This window comes from Anguilla rostrata, chromosome 17 (assembly GCF_018555375.3).
Source record: "Anguilla rostrata isolate EN2019 chromosome 17, ASM1855537v3, whole genome shotgun sequence".
NCBI classification, from domain to species: Eukaryota; Metazoa; Chordata; class Actinopteri; order Anguilliformes; family Anguillidae; genus Anguilla; species Anguilla rostrata.
The window spans coordinates 24,436,859-24,455,372 of record NC_057949.1 but is presented as its reverse complement, the minus strand read 5'-3'; the positions used below and the strand labels follow the sequence as shown (position 1 = coordinate 24,455,372).

At 44.4% G+C, this 18,514-nt stretch overlaps 1 protein-coding gene across 1 annotated transcript in view; it reads right to left on the bottom strand.

Moving 5' to 3' along the window:
* Window positions 1–10,717, bottom strand: part of adgrl1a (adhesion G protein-coupled receptor L1a) — a 108,580-nt gene extending 97,863 nt beyond the window's left edge. The window contains exon 1 of the mRNA XM_064316285.1: window positions 8,741–10,717. The gene's annotated coding sequence lies outside the window, so the exon portion shown is untranslated. The remainder of the gene's footprint in view (window positions 1–8,740) is intronic.
* Window positions 10,718–18,514: the final 7,797 nt, after the last annotated feature.

Below are 18,514 nucleotides of genomic sequence, written 5' to 3'. Positions count from 1 at the left end.
CCAAGAACCAAACCAAACCCCTGGTGATGGGGGTCCAAGTCCAATATTTTTCACAGAATCACAAAATGTTATACCCACAGTAGCTTCCTCGATCAGTTTGGGGAAGAAAAAAAATATTATTATAATAAGGATAAATTGTCACAGGATCATTTCCAGTTTCTTACAGGTATTTTAGATTTACTAGATTAATTTTTAAAAGGCTTTTAGATGATCTCTCATAGTTCATTACTGGAGAATTTTACTCATATGTTGTTACTCATCCTTATTATAGCGTGAAAGCATTGGTATTTTTTTTTTTTTTAACATATTTTTTTCCAATATATGACTGATTAAAGTCAAAACAAAAAATCCAATTTTCTCCACAACTTCCTGTTTAGCCTTTGGAAGCTGCCATCGAATAGTAGTACATTCCTTTCCATCCTGCCCTCCACAACACAAAGACCACGCGATGACTCGGGCAGAGGTCGCGAGAGAACAGTCGACGATCTGTGCGAAAAATATTAATGATCTCATCGCGATGAAAGGGGCTTTAATGCGTCCAGGACGGACACGCACAAAAGGACGCTGTCCTCGCGCTTCCACGTCTGCTTCCTTCACCCGCCTCCACACGTCGTCTCGTAGAACAGCGAGGACCTCGAAAATGTCTTTTTTTTTTGTTTTGTTTTGTACTCCGTGTACAATGTTCCGTGTTCCCTTGGCCGCGTGAAACCGGGGCCCGCTGGTCGCCGCACGCATCCGTTTATTTCTCTGTGCTCCTTTGTCGTTTATTTCAATGGTTTCATCCGTTCTTTTGCGGGAGCATCTTTAGAGACACCATATTTTAATGTTCTGCTACATTACTGATAAAGCACTCAGCAACACTTTTTGTATACTGGATAATTTGCTTCTCAAAGAGCTTCTGGCCAACCTTAGTCATTTTATAACGCTGTAGTGTATTTTACAACAGGCTATTTACTCCCAGAACTGTTGTTTTTATATACCTTATAAAGTTGCTTCTTCCTTCAGAAACTCCTCAGTAAAGATTCATTTATTTATTCACTTATTTATTTATAGTAGCTCTGGAGACTACTTAACTAATATTTTATTTTCTTAGTTTGGGAAAGCATTTACACTACACATTTAAAAAAAAAATTGACTCATCTAAAATTATAAACCATAAACAATAACAGTTGTTGGTTCTTCTTATACTGCGGTCGCTCGTCCCCAGCGGCTGCGGTCTGCAGATTTTTACCAGGGTTATTTATTAAAAACAATATCTAGATATTAATTTCCTGTTAATGGGAAGGCAATAAGCACAGCATACACACAGTTACACACACATCCGGTTACATACACAAACACGCACACTTACACAAATGCACACGTATTCACATACAGTAAAAGCACGCTCACAAGCACTTGCACGCGCACCCCCACACCCACAGACACACGCACACACACACACAGACACACACACACGCACACACACACAAACTTCCCTTCATCCAAGCCTTCATCTTCTTCATCTTTTACCTCCCCCACCCCCTCACTCTGAGTCTCTATACATTAGTGGCTGCAGAGACAAACCTAATACCTCGGCCCTAATGTTAACCGACAGTGTGGAAAAATCCACCACAGACTTAATGACCAACACCCGAGGCGTCACCTCAAAGACTGCATCATCACAGGTTCACCTGTCACAAACGGTCACATCTGTCCAGCATTCAGCCACCAATCAGAGGAGAACAATTCAGCACTCAGCCACCAACCAGACGCGGATAATCCCGCACTCGACCACCAATCAAAGTGGGACAATCCTGCACTCAGCCAGCAATCAGAGGGGTGACTATCCAGCACTCAGCCGCCAATCAGAAGGGGACAACCCAAGCGGGGCTGTAACTGGGCGTCAAATTGATTGCGGTTGCTATAGAAACAGTGGAAGAAAAGAATTGGAGCTCAGATGGTCCGCAACTAAATCAAGTTCAGCAACGAGAAGGTCCAGTACACCAAGTATGGTTGCTTCCCAAAAATTCAGATTGCAGGTCACACTTATTAAAACTAACAGGATGATGTCAATTATGGCATTGCCAAGTATTTGACGCGTTGGGTTCTTCACTGGTTTCGTTTTGTCATTAAACTAAACTGCAACAGTGAAATCACTCTCCTCTACACACATACCCGTGATTTCACCACAGAAGGTTTCATCGAAGACAAACGGAAACGGTGCGAGCACAATAAGGGGATAATACCGACGTGAATTACCTCTGCGATCTCCCCCTGGGGGCCGCCGGCAGCCCGCTTCACCTTAAGCGCTGGAGGAAGTGTGAATTTGAACATTCCTGCATCTGGCTTTGCGACGTCCCACCTGTTTCTCACCGAGCGAACATAAGCCCGGGCGTAGCCTAGCTACGTCTGCCGTAAATAATGCCGTGTTTACGTGAATAAACACACACACACACCAGCGAGCACGTTGGGTAGAGATACTGCACGTCTTCGAGCTGCACCGACCTGCTCCAGCTACCTCACACCATATGGCTGATAAATTTGCAGAACATGAATGAATATGTACAGTGACATCGAGTTAGATACCGTAGCTATTGGGCTAAATTAGCCAGCTAACCACCAGATACACAGAACTGATCATTCAAAAAATGTACACCGTGTATTGCAGGGCATGATAATCCCATATCAGGCTAATGGACACAACTTGCTCATTTTGGCACGCTAGTCAGACTGACGGATATTTTATTAATACGGGGTCTGTTCTCGTTTTTTATGAAGGGCCAATGGATTGCTTCCCTATTGAAATATTTCTTTTCAAAAAAGGCAGATTTCCTTCTCACTGCAAATTACACGAGTAGTCTACACAAGGCACGTCACGGCTGTATTGGTAGTTAGTAAATATGTGGCTCCAGACATATTTTTTATGACGTGTCATTCTGAACAATAAAGAACAAAAAAGGGCAAATAGGAAATAATTCTGATTAGAAAAAGCAGCAATATGCATCCTTCACAGAACACACACACGTTCCCTTTCTCTCTCACACACTCAAACGTGCAGGTTCACACACGCACACACGTGTTCCCTCTCTCTCACTCTCTCTCGCACACTGAAAAAGCAGCAATATGCAACCTTCACAGAACACACACACACACACACGTTCTCTCTCTCTCTCTTACACTCACACTGGCACGTTCACACAGACATGCAAACGCGTCCACACTTCCGCATTTCTAAGGTAAATTCATTCATGAAAACAGCAGAAGCGAGTGAAATCTGACGCTCTTCCAGTCATCAGTCACTCATAAAACGCCACTAATTGACACGTAAGTAATTGAGTCTAATGGAAGCTGTTAATGGGAACAGTCAACAAATTACCCTGCTGGCTGCCGAGCAACAAGACACGACAGGTGTCAGTTTCCCGGTGACCTCAGAAGGCCCCCCGGACGTCTGTCTGGAAGGAGAGCAACACCTTACACCTTCAACTCAGCCTCAACCTTCAGAGAATCCCCGGGATGCACCTGGTGAATTCTGAATGACACCAAGTGTCCGTCCATTGGTGGGTGTGGAACGATGCTCCATTTCTATTGGATCTCGTACAGACAGACCAAGGAGAGCGCGGAGCTGAAGCCCACCTCCGCACACCCACATTATTTGGCAGATTGGCAGGACACCGTTACGGGGTCCAGATCCAGAGCTTCCCCCCCCCCCCACCCCTCGCTTCTGGGATGGGACAGGGACATGACTGGAGCTGAGATTCAGCCCCCCCAGAATCCCAAGGGTCACGACCTTTCGCGGAATCCGAACCCCTGACCCTCTGGCGTCAAAGTGCAGCCGCTGCAACCTGCTGCCTACCTCACATTACATTACATTACAGGTTCTCGGCTTTTATTAAAAGGGTACTTTCATTCATTTTGTATTCACCATGTAGAAATTGCAGCACTTTTTTATACAGTGCTGTTACATTACATTACAGGCATTTAGCAGACGCTCTTATCCAGAGCGACTTACACAACTTTTTACATAGCATTTTTACATCGGAATCCATTTATACAGCTGGATATATACTGAAGCAATGCAGGTTAAGTACCTTGCTCCAAGGGTACAACGGCAGTGTCCTTACCCGGGAATCGAACCTGCGACCTTTCGGTTACAAGTCCAGTTCCTTACCCACTGCGCTACACGCCGTCCTACCTCACCCCTACGGGACGCCGAGCTCTCGTCCGCGTCGCGCGTCGCGCTACGAGTTTCGCGGCGAGCTAAATCGGCCGGCTTCCCGCTTCCAACTCACCGCAGACCTCGTTACGGGCTCAGCGAAAGGCGCAAGGACAAGCCGAGAAGCCCTGCTACGCGAGCGCCCGCGTCCGTGCGTAAATATCAACAGAGACTAGTTTCCTCTCGCACATCTATGCAAACAAGATCTGCATTTATTATTTGGCAGTGTATTAGTGTGTGTGTGTGTGTGTGTGTGTGTGTGTGTGTGTGTGTGAGAGAGAGATATTAGGTATAATAATGCACATAGCCATTAAACAACAGAAGGCAGAGGTAGAGATAAAGATACCCTTCCAAAAATATCGCAAAATGTAAGGAAAGAGACAGAGGGCGAACAGGTTGCCAATGCCATACAGCAGTTACATGGACAAATTAGATTTGGCAAACTGCGATAGGCAGATACAGTAACAATTGGCTAGACGGACACACCAATGAGTTCAAAAGCGTGCCCAGAACTCTGCTGCAGCAATCATTAATACGAGGATATCAGAAGTACAATTCTTAATGTGTGTCCACGGTCGTGGATTAAATTTACAGTACTTTGTTTGCTCCTATCCTGCGTACGATTCCTTTGCAATACTTACAGGACATTTTTATGACAATAAAGCATGTTTTTTTTTGAATCAGGAGAGGGTGGATATATTTGCTCACGCAGCATGTGCCCGTGTTCAGAAAACGAACGGCATCACCTCGCATCAATCCGAAAACAGTACGTCTCCCGCAGAAACGCACCCGTTCTGCCTGGGCCTTGTGGCACCTCGTTCTTATCCTTATCTGGGGTCACCAGTCGTATTAATTCAGGGATATGATTGCAAGGGGCCGTAAGTGGAGGCCAGTTGGCTTCCTGCAGGGCAGTTAAATGCCTTCAGAAGGAAGGTAAAGCTGCCAGCCCGTGGCTCTGCACACAATGGTGCGTTTTTGCCACAGGCAGACAGCGCTGGACAGAAACGCAAAATGCAACTCGGTACAGCAACAATGGACACTTTGCTGCAGGTATATTATACGGTGGGGGTTGGCCTGTTTTTTTTTTTGTTGTTTTTTTTAAAGAGGTATTCCACTTCAGACACTCCTGTCATGGACAATGTCCATGGTTGGTCGTCTATCTTTCTTGCTTAAGTAAGGTTGCAGAAATTTGATCACAAATGACAAACTCCCCCCCTCCCACCCCCTCCAAGAAATAAATAACTCAAAAAAAAAAAAAAAAACTTGCAGCACTACAGAACCATGATCGCAGAGATTACTGTTGGGCAACATGCCTTTCAACTTGGCAGTTATACATATTTTTAAAAAAGAGAAATGAACCCTATTATTTAAACACAAAAGAAAGCATCCCGATTACTCCTGTGAGGAACGGGTGCTTGCATAATTCGCCTATCGGGGAGCCCTTACCCGGCCTTACATCACACAGATCGCACATCTATGCGGTCGGGTATTCAATGAAGCATCTCAAGTTGGAGTGGTTTGCTCAAGGGCATAACGACAAAGTCTCGCTCGCCAGCCTTGCGACAAGTGATAATGTATGCACAAAGGCCGTCCAATCAAAAGTAGCGGGGCATTTTCCCCGTAAAAATCTGCAGTGGGTAGACCGGTCCCATTACCCTCCCCTCCAGGCAGCACGCGACGTATCTCACTTTTAAAACACACATCTCAATAGCACTATACCTTCTGGGTGCGAGTTCTGCTCCCGAACCTCTCAGCTTGCCTATCCTATTTCAAACGCTCATATCACGGACAATCTTTGTGGGTGGTGTGGCCAACACACAGACAGACACGAAGGCCCCCGACATTTTCACTTCTGGAAATTACCCATCTTGTTTGGTGTTCCATCGAGTCAAGGAAACAAAAAACAATGAATTATACATGTTAGAATAACGTAGACACAGCCAATAAAAATGACCCTTGTTCTGTCATTGGAACATTCAAACATTCAATCCCTAATTGGTCCAGTGCTTGACTTTCAATTTAAACAACAATTATGTTGACCCAAACTTGCAGGTCTTTGCCCAGCCAGCAGGCTTGAAGCACAATGGACCAAACTCACAGCCATAAATAATTGTACCCGTTTTACAAGCCTTTCCATGCTATATAAATTGGGTGTCGTATTCTGGTCTGGCTAAAGGCCCCGACTTCTCACCTCCTTACAGATTGCTGCATTTCATTCAGTTTGAATTCTTAAAACCTTAACAAAATATTAGCAGCAATTTTCAAAAACATATAAACGTTATCGTTAAGGTATTCCAAAGTTTGCTTGCAAGGAATTTAATTTTTTTTTTTAATTACAAGTTTAAAATGGGCTACAAAGACAAAAGTATAACCATTTGAGTCACTGCCGAACAACCGTCAACATAATTTTGTATTCCACGCATTCAATTTTTAATTACAATGAATCAGTGTACGGACAATAGCAACACAACTCCAAGGAGCCAATTGGTATAGCCTGCAAGCCTACCTGATTACAGATGCTGTGAACACTGATTTCATTTACAACCCGCAAATTTTCTTATTCAATCATGCCATATATGGCCTACTAAAACATTGCCTTAATATTTACCGTTCTGTGTTGTTTCTATATGTTAGGCGGTGGATATTTTTTCGTGTAGGCTAAAACTACCCAACCTGTTTGTCGATTCCATGGCTTCTTTCTCGTAAGGTATAAAAGACTTCGGGTGTTAACTTAAAATGACATCGTTCATACTACCTTGAGAACATCAAGATTATTAATGATAGCGTGATTTCCAGAATCAGACGTGATGGACGCTATTGTGCAGTCCCAGAAAAGCAAAATGATTTCCATCCTCCCGAGTGCGTCCTATTCCCCAGAACCCTGCTAAGGACCCCCTGTGAGTTGACTTTGTAATATGCCTGCAGGTAATTTCCGTCGCACGTCAAATCAAACACCGACGGAAAATCAACAAGCTGTAACTATTTCAGGGTTTGTTTTGCCTACGTAGATGCGAATGGGAATGTTTTTCTTTCATTATATATGGGGAGTTCTGATTCGACGTTAATGGACGTTGAAGGGGGGGAAAACAGTGTAGTATATTCCAACACAATGAAGATAACAATGGGGAACTATATTATATGATAGCAACATACAGTATAGCGTTAGCCTACATGTCGAACAAAAATGGTGGTTTGGAAGCACTGTGCCAGAAATGTGAATGAAAGATCGGGCGTGATGCATTTTTTACATTATCGTATTTTCTATGAAAAAGACATATATATATATATATACTGCTCAATATATATTATTTTGGTCAAAATGTCAAGATGGCCGGAATTGCGACAGTTCAGGGGAGTCACTGACGGCGTCATACAGCTGTGTGTGAAGGATGTGTATATAGACGAGGTCGAGGATTAACGTCTCTGCTCCGCAACACACATTTGAGCTCTGCCCTGCTCTAATGCGGCTTTTCTTGTACAACACGCCATAAACCACGTAATGATAAAAGGCGACTATTCGAGGCAGGCGAATGTGCTGAGAGAGACAGACAGACAAACAGACAGACAGAAAAAGATGAAAAACGGTGGAGGAGGGGAGTGGGCACACGCAGTCCTCGGGGGCGGTTCTGCACAAAACCGTTAACCTGCCTATCGTTCGGGCAAACATTCGTCTGTGCGAGTGAGAGAGCGAGAGAGACGGAAAATGTGTTCTGTGTACAAATCTTCGTAATCGTTGGCGCAATCATTTTATAATATGGCGTATTACACCCACAGACAGACAAACAGACACACACACACACAAACAACCATAAATAAATAAATAAATAAAAATGCGCAATGCAAAGTGCAATATAAACCTAGCACTGTATTTGAGGCCACTTAATTGAGTGCCCCATATTTTCACAATGACTGCTATGATTTAAATAGGTTATATTATGTAATATAAACGTCTGGAATGAGTGTTCGTGCGTGTATGTGCATGCCTGTGTGTGCGTGTATTGTACCATTTCGATTTAGCCAGAAACAGATTAACATTGATCTCCTAAGTCGAACTTTAAATAATTGACCCCCACATACTAATGACCTGCAGATGTCTTACAATAACCATGGCAAATGTTGAGATACAAAGCGGGGAAAATGTCGCCGTGTGCCATTAAAAATGACAGCCAGTCAGCAACCTTTTAAAACACTCACGCGCCGCCAACACGCGCGTCACACACCGTTCTGTGTTTGTGCGTGTGTGTGTGTGTGCGTGCGTGTGTTCGTCCGTGCATGTGCGCGCGCGCGCGCGCGTGCGAGTGTGTCTGTATATGTGTGTATGAGTAGCCTACGTGTAAAAAGGAGATGGATACGCGCGTGTTGGTTCATCATTAACACGAAATCCGTTTCTGTCCAAGCATAAAACATCAATAAATAAATCGCATTACACGCCTCTCCACCCCCTGTTATGAAGCTGGCGGTGTCAGACTGGATCCCGCGGTCGCGCTGAGCGCAGCATCCCGTAGCCTGGAATAGCCCGTATCAAAACCTCACTTCGTGCCTTACCTTGCTTCCTCCAATCTCCGGCCTCCGCTGCTCAGTGGCTCTCATTCATTCCCGCGTTCTTCCCGTTTCTCTCTCCCTCTCTGGTTATCCGTTGTTTGCTCCTTCTTTGCGCGGATGCATAAAGATTAAAAATTAATAAGATGATATCTTCCAGGCAGACCCGCGAGCCCGTGCGCGTGAAGCGAGAAAAATCCGCCCAGTCAAAAACGACCAGAACGAAGGCGAAATTTCCCTCATAGCAGGGTAACTCTCACATCAATACGCCAGAGACAAATACACAAAATAATAAAACATGCGACATCGCTTGTTTTTAGGATAACGGGCTTTCCTTTAAGACGCGCGATAGTAATGGCTCTATACCATCATCATAATAAATTAATAATGGCTTGAGAAAATATTTCTTCCGCAGTCCGTTTCACAGGTTCGATTCAACAATGTCCTGAAGAGTGCTTCCCATAGTCAGATCGCTCAGAGTCCCCCGAAATTATGTTGATAAACAAATAAAAATGTTCGTTAAAACACAAGGCTGAGTTTCCGGGTACATCTAAGAATACCATTATTAACAATCGCAACTCGATTGCTTATGCTTTTATGCAAATGTTTTTTTTTTCTTCTTTTCAGAGCAGCTGAAATATTAGAGGTTTGCTTTCCGACGCATGTCCTCGCGCTATGAAAGGATCGGTCGTTCCGTCTCCTTCTCCGTCAGTATGTCGAAGTGTCGATTTTCTCCCCCCAAAAAAAAGGTTTTCCTTCTGAAATCCGTTTACATCCCTGAAACACTACAATCTTTGTTCAGCAGCAACAATCAATAAATGAAAAGCACAATCAAATACGAATGTTCGCATAAATGTGCCCTATTTTGAATAATTAACAAAATATTAATATGCACACGAACTAATTCTTCAAGTCCACAGTCGGTTCTGTCTTCCTCGGCAGTAACCAGAACCGGTCATTGTTTATTGACCGATTGACTGACTGGTGGATAGCTTGATTATTGGTCAATATTTTGAGTTAAAGCGACACAAAAGGCATAATGTTATATTCTCTGTGCGACGTTTCTTCATATCCAGCATGATTCCAGTTCCGAATTAAACCGAAAAGAATGAAATGAAAGATATAAATGTATATATTTATTTAAATGTTTAATGGGAGAAATCAATCAGAAATAAAGAATAAGCTCTCCTTGTGTGCGACAGTTGTCCTGGAGTGTCTAATACTGTGTGTGCACGATTCTCAATGGCAGACGAGGCAGGCATCTGTAGGCTACAGCGGTTTGCTAGCCGTCCGAAGGGCGCTTCTTTATTCGGCATTCAGCATTCGCATGAAGGTGGATATAAAAAAAGATTCGTTCTGAGAACAGTCTATTTCACGTGTGGCGCTGGGGTGTGATAATTACATTCCCAAGCCGAATCCGTCCCGGTTGACAACTCGTGAGCACACGCAAAAAAAAAAAAAAACAGCCTTCCTGTTTCTATTTAATCCGATCTTCTCGACGTTTTAGATTAATTAATTATTTTCTATTTTTCATTTCATTTCAAGCGCAGTGCAACCAGAGACGAAGAAAATGGGGAGCACTGTGACATGATAAAAGTCTTCGAATATCCCGAGTAAAACATTCACTAACAGGCGCGCAGATGTTTTTTTCTTATAGATACCGCTGTACGTTGTCAGAAATCACCAGCGTCGATTCCAGATGAGAGAAGCTGATATTATTAAGGTGGTGGGAGGGGCGGCAATACTCTCGTTCTGCCCCCGACCGCCATTAATACCTGTGTCTCGAATGTCGCAGATTTTAAAAAAATGTTTGGCGATAGTTATTTACCTAGGTCTCTTATGTCCGCTCTTCTACCTTAATTCTTTGTGTGATGCCACACCGCAGTGCTGCAAATATTGCAGACGCGAAATCAACCAAAACGTATCCGTCTGCCCCTGATGCCGAGTATTCTTGCTTGTACTAAATCCCCACCCTCTCTCCCTCGGTCTCCCCCCCCCCTCTCTCTCTCTGGCACGAGTGCACTGCGCTTCACAAAACACGAAATGGATTTCTGTTTGATCAAGTTACCTTTTTTCCCTCTCTACACAATGACACACACGTGCACACCTACGCACACCTACACACACATGGTGTACTACCCCCCCCCCCCAAAAAACAAAAACAAAAACAAAACAAAAAACAAAACATACAAAAAAAAAAAAACATGCACGCCCCCCACCCCCCCCCACACACACACACACATACACACACACACATGGGCTTGGCTTTTTGTTCATTCAGTAATATTTTTTACGCAAAACTCAGTTTGGTTAAATATTTCGCTTGAATAGTTAGTTGCCCCATTGCACATTTATCTGAGTCCTGCTACCCCCCATTAAGGGCATGGTTGGTTGAGCAGCCCATAAGGACATAACAGCGCCTTTAAGGCAATGTTTTGCGGTTCTGCGTTGGACTCAGGAGGAGAGTGAATACTGAGAATTATGTGCAGGAGGGGGGAGGGTGCCGCGATCAGCGTGTGATCAGCGGCCTTAGAATACTGTTCCCCCTGGTGACAGAAGCTGATCAGGGCCGGGCCAGGCCAGGACTTGGCCAGGGTTTGGCTGGTAGACCTAGAGAAGAGACCAGCAACCGGGCTTCAGCTGGACACAGTGTTAGAGCAGCCAGTAGGGGGCGGGCTTCTCCCAGAACCCCCGAAGAAAAGCAATTGCCTCGTGCAGGTGACACCGTGCTATTAACGGAGGCTGTCTGATGAGTTTAAGCTGGGCTCCAGGCTTGTAATAAACACTCACTGTCATCCCAGCCCTCTCTGCTCAGCTTCTTCCCCGGGGGGGGGGGGGGATTCAAAGCAAAGAACACTAGTCTACAGTGTTCTAAAATGGAATGTTACGGCTTCAGTAGTACACTTCCAGCGTGACAGAGGGTGGCCTTGTGTACACAGCTCTCCTTCGCGAAGGAGCCCAAGTATCGCAATAAATATATAAACTGAACATGAATTTACAAAACTCCAATAGCATGGGTTACTACTTAACCGCTATCATAGCTGCAATCGCGTCTATTTAAAATTGAACACAACAGTGCATATGAGTGCAGCCTGCCAATGACAAAACCCACGCTGACTTGCCAGGTCATCACTGCAAATGAGGACTGAGTTCTCAGTTGACCTACCTGATTAAATATCGGTAAAATAAAATATATTAACGGGCATGATGTTGGGTATCCAGTATCGTTGTAAAAATGTGCAGTAGAATGGCTGCTTTCTGTGAGGAGTATCCTGTACTTTTGGCAATTTCTTCTATGAAGATTTGATCATCCAAAATGCTGGTTAATTTGCCTCCTGTCAGTGGTGAGCCACCACTATGATAGCCAGCAAATGTGACCATCTTTGCATGTCCATGTACCTCACTAAGTCCAATGAAAAACCAATTACTGTTATTATTATTATTATTATTATTATTATTATTATTATTAATATTAATAATAATAATAATAATAATAATAATATATTATTATTAATACAGCAATACAGCTTCCAATCAATAGATCTTCTCTGACTCTGACTCTGACTCTCATATAAAAGATACATTTCTATTATTATTTATTTTAATTTATGTTGCAATTACCCTTGTATATTTGCAAAAAACTTTTAAATTACACTCCATACTTCCTTTAAAACACTTTCAGAAACTAATATTGAATCTTAATGATTCTGATTGTAATTGTTTTACTGTTTAATTAATGTTTTATTACTGCTTTATTATTTATTTATTTTAGTTAATTACTTTATTTTTTGTAATTTTTTAACAAATGTTCCAGCTCTACAGTGGGGAAGGGGTATAATGAGCTAGCCTGGTTCCAGCTCTACAGTGGGAAAGGGGTATAAGGAGCCAGCCTGGTTCCAGCTCTACAGTGGGAAAGGGGTATAAGGAGCCAGCCTGGTTCCAGCTCTACAGTGGGAAAGAGGTATAATGAGCCAGCCTGGTTCCAGCTGTACTTTGGGGAACAGGTATAATCAGCCAGCCTGGTTCCAGCTGTACTTTGGGGAACAGGTATAATCAGCCAGCCTGGTTCCAGGTCTACAGTGGGAAAGGGGTTCTCACTAGGTAATCACTTCCTGGTGAGGATCTCGGGAAATGAGAGGTGCCTGAACTAGCCTGAAGCTGAGCTCAGATCGCTGAAGTGTCCCTACCCCCTCTGCCGAGAGGCCCTTATTTCGGACGACACTCTGTACTCTGTGAAAGTGAAGGAATCTCCACTCCTCTTTACCATGATTAGATCTCTTTTCTTTTTTTTTAAGTTCGATACTTACTTGAAATTACAGCGCATCATCAGACAGGCAGGAGGGCAGCCCATCTTCCTGGAGGACGAGATTAGGGGACGGAGAAGAAAATTTACATCTTTTTTTTTTTTCCGAACGGCTCTTTGCGTTCTGGTCCTTTTCACTGGGAAGAGGAGGGGGAGAAAAAAAACTTAATACACTGTTCTGTCTTCATATTCCAGCAGTACAGTGTTAGTCATGTGATTGGCTAAGGTTAGTTTTTAGGTTAGCCATGCTGCTAATTCTATTAGAAATCGGTTATAACTGTTAGCATTCTTTATTTTTATTGATCATGCCCAATGTGTCCATTTTATAGTTATTTTTCTGCTGCCGCCTTGGTCAGGTGTTCCTTGAAAAAGAAGTTCTACATACAAATGGAATGTCCTAAATAAAGGTTAAAAAAAGCTCATGGCCCAATAACATGAGCTGATTGGGCAATGTGGGCACAAGATCAGGCCTTGTGAAAACCATCCCACCCACAGCCACTTACCATTCTCTTATGTGCACCTGCAATCACTTACTATTCTCCTATCTCCATGCACAATCACTTACCATCCTTCTAACCAGACCCACAGTCACTTGCCATTCCCCTATCTCCACCCACAATCACTTACCATTCTCTTATGTGCACTTGCAATCACTTACTATTCTCCTATCTCCACCCACAATCACTTACTATTATTCTAACCACACCAAAATCACTTACCATTCCCCTATCTCCACCCACAATCACTTACCATTCTTCTAACCAGACCCACAGTCACTTGCCAGTCCCCTATCTCCACCCACAATCACTTACCATTCTCTTATGTGCACTTGCAATCACTTATTATTCTCCTATCTCCACCCACAATCACTTACTATTATTCTAACCACACCAAAATCACTTACTATTCTCCTATCTCCACCCACAATCACTTACTATTATTCTAACCACACCAAAATCACTTACCATTCCCCTATCTCCACCCACAATCACTTACCATTCTCTTATGCACTTGCAATCACTTATTATTCTCCTATCTCCACCCACAATCACTTACTATTATTCTAACCACACCAAAATCACTTACCATTCCCCTATCTCCACCCACAATCACTTACCATTCTTCTAACCAGACCCACAGTCACTTGCCAGTCCCCTATCTCCACCCACAATCACTTACTATTATTCTAACCGCACCAAAATCACTTACCATTCTCCTATCTCCACCCACAATCACATAATACTCTTCTATCTCCACCCACAATCACTTACTATTATTCTAACCACACCAAAATCACTTACTATTCTCCTATCTCCACCCCACATCTTACTATTCAACCCACCAACACTACCATTCCCTATCCACCCACAACATTACATTCTTCAACCAGACCCACAGTCACTTGCCAGTCCCCTATCTCCACCCACAATCACTTACTATTATTTATTGCACTGACAATCGACATCCCCTATCGCATAAAATCTTACTACATCTCCACCCACAATCACTTACTATTATTCTAACACACCACCAAATCCTACATTCCCTATCTCACCCCAATCCTTACATTCTTCTAACCAACCCAGTCCTTGCCATCCATCTCACCACAATCCTTACTTATTCTAACCGCACCAAATCACTTACCATTCTCCTATCACCCACAATCACATAATACTCTCTACTCCACCCACAATCACTATTATCTAACACACAAAATCACTTACTATTCTCCTATCTCCACCCACAATCACTACATTATTCTAACCACCAAAATCCTACCATTCCCTATCTCCACCACAATACTACCATTCTTCTAACCAGACCCACACATTCCTCCCCATCTCCACCACAATCGTTACTATCCCTATCGCATCCAAACGCCATTATTCTAACCACACCCACAATCACTTACCATTCTCCTATCCCCAGCCCACAATCACTTACTATTCTTCTATCTCCACCCACAATCACTTACTATTCTCCTATCTCCACCCACAATCGCTTACTATTCTCCTATCTCCACCCACAATCGCTTACTATTCCAACCCCACACACAGCCACTCACTGTTCTCCTAACCCACCCACAAACATTAAGCATTCTCAGAGCCTCATCCACAGTCACCCAAAATGATTATTGTTGTTACTTATTTGTCATATTTCCGTTGGAGACACAGTGTAAGGTTTCACCAATGAAGCTCTTTGAAAGCCAAAATTGATATTAAAATTGAACTGAGAAGTGGGGAAACGGCACACTTTCGCTCATTTGACAGTATGAGAATGAACAGGTAGATAAACCTGCCATCCATCTCTTCCCCTCCCCTCTACTCCTAGTCTCCCACCATCCACACCTGCTATAAAGGGCCTCTTTCCCATTACATTCTGTCAGATATTACATTTTACAAAAATACATTAAATTAGAAAAATGTGTTTCACAGTGTTTTGTCTTTCGAATCAAAACGATCCTCTCTTCCTCCATCCATCCTCTTCCCTCTTTCTTTATTTCCAGCTCCCTTTTCTCTCTTGCTGAACCTCTCTCTCTCTCTCTCTTGCTCTCTCTCTCTCTCCCTCTCCCTGTGATATGAAATAGTCCATTATCTGTTCTCAGGGCTAATTGGTGTATTAATGCCATGCCATGGGTGACAGAGAGAGCGAGACAGAGTGAAGGACGGGCGATGAATATGGATGAGAAAGAAAGAGAGAGAGCGAGGGAGGAGGGAGGGAGGCTGAGGCGAGAGAGGGAGAGAGACACAGAGTCAGAGTCAAATCTTTTCAGTAGCACAAGTGGTTTAGAACAGAATGGTCTGTTTGAAAAAAAAAGAGTTGAAAAAACACAGAGATACACAGTAATGGGTATTTTTCAGAGTCTCTCTATGTCCTTCTCTATGACTCTCTCTCTCTCTCTCGTTCCTACTCTCTGTCACCGTATTCAGCCCAATTATCCACTCTCCTCAGTGCAGCTGACAGCATATGGAAATGCAAATTGCACAGAGAAATGTTTTCCTTTTTTCTGCAGTAGAGGTAAGTAGCTCTTGAAGGTGGGAGAGAGAGGGGGAGGGGGAGGGGGGGAAGGAAGGTGTGGACACACACGGAAGCATGTCTCTATTTCCCACTGCCACACACTTGCACACCCACACACAAGCGTACGTCCGCATGCATGCACGCGCATGCATGGATAAACACACACACACACACACAAGCGTACGTCTGCACGCATGCACGCGCATGCATGGATAAACACACACACATACACACAAGCATACGTCCGCATGCATGCACGCGCATGCATGGATAAACACACACACACACACACACACAAGCATACGTCCGCATGCATGCACGCGCATGCATGGATAAACACACACACACACACACACACAAGCATACGTCCGCACGCATGCACGCGCATTCATGGATAAACACACACACACACACACACACAAGCGTACGTCGCATGCATGCATGCAAAACACACACACACACACACAAGTGTACGTCCGCACGCATGCACGCGCATGCATGGATAAACACACACACACACACACACACACACACAAGCGTACATCCGCACGCGTGCACGCGCATTCATGGATAAACACACACACACACACACACACACACACACACACACCACACAGCGTACGTCCGCACGCATGCACGCGCATGCATGGATAAACACACACACACACACACACCACACACACACACAAGCGTACGTCCGCACACATGCACGCGCATGCATGAACACACACACACACACACACACACACACAAGCGTACGTCCGCACGCATGCACGCGCATGCATGGATGGACAAACACACACACACACATGTACACACACACACATACACACACACGTACATTCGTACACACATACACACACACACACACACACGGCTGTAAGCAGCTGCCTCAATGCTTGCGGCAAGGCTGTAACACCATAGGGCACTAGGTATACCCAGTATGGGCCTGTGCACAGAAAAGTGACCGATTAAAGACTCTCAACCAAAAAAGAAAACCTATTTACCCTATTCCAGAACACAGACATATTGTCCGAATTCCAGAACATGCACGCGCACACACACACACACACACACACTCCTCCTGATCTTGGCTCTGTTACGAGGAGGCAGACTGGGTCAATGCAACCGTGGGAGAGAATCAGCGATGATCTGGGCGGGAGGTAAATTCAAGTTTGTCATCCCGCTCTGAATACTGATTGGGCACTCAGGACGCAGGTATATTTTTCCTCCGCCGGTGCTTCACGGCTCTTTTATGAACCCCAGCGGGACGGTGCTCGGGATTAATACACCCAAGGCTTAATTACGCTACATTATTTATCCGCTTTGCAGACGGCCTTTTCCAGGGGCGACTTACAGCGCCGCACCCGTTTCTTAACGCTCTTCTTTTAGGCAACCGAAGTGGTAGCTTTTAGTCACTGAAGTAGTAGCCACCAAATAGTTCTGCTCTTGGGTAAAAAAACAAAACAAAAAAACAGGCCCTCCCATCCATTTCACAATCCTAAGTGTGAGCCCTAATTGAACATTCTGTGGGTATGACCACAAGCCTAAGTGAAAACATAGCTGGTGATGCTGCACTCTTAAGCGAACCCATTGTTGGCATTTCTATGGGCTTACACTACATTTCACACACACACACACACACACGAGAATCATCCTAGCTGTATTGGTTTGCATATTTGACATGTTTTTGGGTTTATTAGATATTTCGTATTTTAATGTTAACAAATAAATAAACAAACAGCGCATGTCGGCACGACCCGTTACAGTGACCTCGCGAAGGTAATTCCACACGTGTGTGTAGAGGTAATGCCACACGTGTGTGTAGAGGTAATGCCTATAACGTGTGCACTTGCCTTCAGCACCACAGACAGCTCTGCTCTCTTCAGAACCACGGAGAGCTCCTCCCATTTTTCAGGAACACCGAGTGCTCCAGCTCCCTCTCAGAGCCAGAGATGGCTCTGCCCTGTTTTCCAAGCCAGAAAGAAACCCCTGTCTTCCTCAGGACGGCGAAGAGCTCCGCTCGTCTTCAGAGCTGCAGAGAGCTGCGTTAGCGTCCCTTCAGGTCCCCCACGGCCCGTACAAATACACGGAGACGGTACTGCGCCTTCCCCGGTGACAGCTTCCAGCTTCCAGCTTTTCAGCTTTTCAGCTTTTCAGTCAGCAGTGGAGTGTGATTGACTAAGATATGAGGTGGGGTGGGTGGGGGGGGGGAGGGGGTGAGTGGGCAGAACTGGTTTAGACATGCTGGATGAAAGTGAAAGAAAGAGAAAGAAAGAGGAGGAGATGTTATGGGAGGAGAGACGGGGGTGGGGCCTCGGTGGAGGGGTGTTTTTTTTTTTGGATTTTTTTGGCACGGTTCTCAGGTTCCGCAGGGACAGCCTTATTGGCGGGTGGTTATTGCCTCCTCTCATGTCATCCCCAGTTAGCGGAGACTTCTCCCAACGTTGTTAAGGTCC